This window comes from Triticum aestivum, chromosome 2B (genome assembly GCF_018294505.1).
Source record: "Triticum aestivum cultivar Chinese Spring chromosome 2B, IWGSC CS RefSeq v2.1, whole genome shotgun sequence".
NCBI classification, from domain to species: Eukaryota; Viridiplantae; Streptophyta; class Magnoliopsida; order Poales; family Poaceae; genus Triticum; species Triticum aestivum.
This window is the reverse complement of record NC_057798.1, coordinates 224,711,284-224,714,165: the sequence shown is the minus strand read 5'-3', so window position 1 is coordinate 224,714,165 and position 2,882 is coordinate 224,711,284.

The window sequence follows — 2,882 nt, the reverse complement described above, 5'->3', positions numbered from 1 at the left end:
ACCCGACTTTAGTCACCATCTGTATAGTATGTATGTATAGTATATACCCGTGATCACCTCCCAGGTGATCACGGCCCGATAGTATAGCAAGGCAGACTGACAAGAATGTAGGGCCGATGATGGTAAACTAGCATCCTATACTAAGCATTTAGGATTGCAGGTAAGGTATCAACAGGTGTAGCAACAATGACAGGCTATGCATCAGAATAGGATCAACGGAAAGCAGTAACATGCTACACTACTCTAATGCAAGCAGTATAGAGAAGAATAGGCGATATCTGGTGATCAAGGGGGGGGCTTGCCTGGTTGCTCTGGCAAGAGAGAGGGGTCGTCAACTCCGTAGTCGAACTGGGCAGCAGCAGCGTCGGTCTCGTAGTCTACCGGAGAGAAGAGGGGGAAGAAACAATGAATACCAAGTAAACAGATGCATATCGATGCATGACATGTCAAGAAGCAATGCTAGGCGTGCCCTAACGTGGTATGAGGTGGTACTGGTTAAGGGGGGAATCATCCGGGAAAGTATTCCCGGTGTTTCGTGTTTTCGGGCAGAGGAGCCGGAGGGGGAAAGTTGCGGGTTCGATAGGTTAGGGGGGTGTGGCGGACGAACGGACTGCGTATCCGGAATCGTCTCGTCGTTCTGAGCAACTTTCATGTAGAAAGTATTTTCATCCGAGTTACGGATTAAAAGATATGATTTTCTAAAGATTTAAATCATTTTCTGATTTTATTTATTCATTTAAATCCAACCTTATCCAGAACAGTGCCTGATGACGCAGGCATGACATCAGAGTGATGTCAGCAGGTCAACTGGTCGGTTGACCAGTCAAACCAGACAGGTGGGTCCAGTGGGACCCACATGTCATTGTCAGGGACAATAACAGAGTTCTAAAATTAACTGAAAGGGTTAATTAAGGTGTGGGTCCTAGCAGTCAGTGAGAGGTTAAAGTTTTAATTAACTAATTTAATTAATTAGCAGTTTATCTATTTGTTTTTTTTATAGCATGGGCCCCGCATGTCAGTGCCACTGGGCTGCCCCGTCAGCACGTTGACCCAGTCAACAGGTCAACAGGGGCCCCGGGCCCACCAGTCAGTGGTCCGAGACGGTGCCTCGTGGGTGCCAGCTCAGCACCCGCCGGAGACGCGCCGGGGCTAACTCCGGCGACCAAAACAACGGCGGCCCCTCGCCGGAGTTGGCCGGAACCGTGCTACGGGGCTCGGTTTCGGGCGTGCGTGGGTGCGCTCGAACGGTCACTCGACCGCGCGTCGAGTGGTGGTGGTGGCATCGCCGGACCTGGCCGGAAACGTCACCGGCGACGAGGTCCGCGGCGTTGCGTTCGGGCGCTGTCGGAAACGAGGCTAGAGGGCACGGGAAGGCACGGGTCCGAGCTCGTTGGGCTCATGGGAGCAAGAGGAGCTCGAGGCCGTGCCCAGGTGAGTGCGACAGGGGCCGTGGCCACGGCGGCGAGGTACACCGCGGCGATCGGAGCCCGGGCACGACGACGAGCTAGTTACCGCGCGAGCTAGGAGAGCTAGAGGGCGGAGGAGGGAGGCAGCTCACCTAGCGGCACGCACGAAGGCCGGTGGTAGTTTAGTAGCAGCAGGGGGGGTGTCGCCGGAGTTGGTGAAGAACGCGACCGCCGGAGATGAGGGCGAAGGGGATCCGGTGATTCGGGGTTCCTCCGCTCCAGCTGAGGCCTCCGGTGGACGAGGAAGATGACGGAGGCGTCGACGGACACGCAGGCGCGGCGAGGCGGCGACTGTGGCCGTGCGATTCACGGCGGCGAGGCCATGGCGGCGCTCGGTTGCGGTGGGGAAGGAGGGGGAGATGGATCTGGAGGGGAGAGGGAGAGGCGCACGGACCGAGGGGAGAGTGGGGCGAGTGGGAGGGGAGACCGAGGGGGCGCGGCGTCGGCGACCTTATCCCCTCGTCTCGTCGCCGGCGAGGGGGGTTCGGTTGGGACGCGCCCCTGTTCTGACCCGGGTCGGGGGAACAGGGGAAGGGGACGCGGCGCGGGGGCTGGGCGGCTGGGCCGGCCAGTCTGGCTGCGGGCCAGGGGGATTGGCGGTGGCCGTGCGGGTGGGTTGGGCTGGCTGGTCCAGGGGGCTTCCCCCCCCCTTTTTTTTGGTTTTCTTTTTTTTCCCTTTCTGTTTTATTTAGTTTTAGGGCATCTAGGCATTTTATAAAATAGTGTTTGCTTCACCATAATTACCAGTGCAATATTTGGCAACCCCCGAACATTTTCGCTTTGACTTTTGAAAACTTAGGGTGTTTAACACTAATTCATATTTTGAATTAGCAATGATTTTGAACTACCACTTGGTTAGCAACAGTAACACTGGTGACATGGCATCATTATAAGAGTTTTACTGTAGCCTAAATATCCGGGCGTTACAAATCTCCTCCACTACAAGAAATCTCGTCCCGAGATTTAGGAGGTAGAAAGAAACAGTGCGGGGTATTCACCACGCAGGCGATCCTCACGTTCCCAAGTGGCTTCATCTTCAGAATGGTGCGACCACTGGACTTTGAGGAACTTGATCGCCTTCTGGCGTGTGCGGCGTTCAGCTTGGTCAAGAATGCGGACCGGATGCTCTTTATAGGAGAGGTCCTGTTGCAATTCGAGCACTTCATGATCCACTGCTCGGATTGGGTCCTTGAAGCAGCGACGGAGCTGCGACACGTGGAACACATCGTGAACCTGAGAAAGGTTCGACGGAAGCTCCAGTTGATATGCCACTTTTCCACGCCTCTCGAGAATAGTGAATGGGCCAATATAGCGAGGAGCTAGCTTGCCCTTGATCCCGAAGCGGTGAGCACCCTTCATTGGTGTAACGCGAAGATAGGCCTTTTCGCCAGGTTGATAGACCATGTCTTTATGATG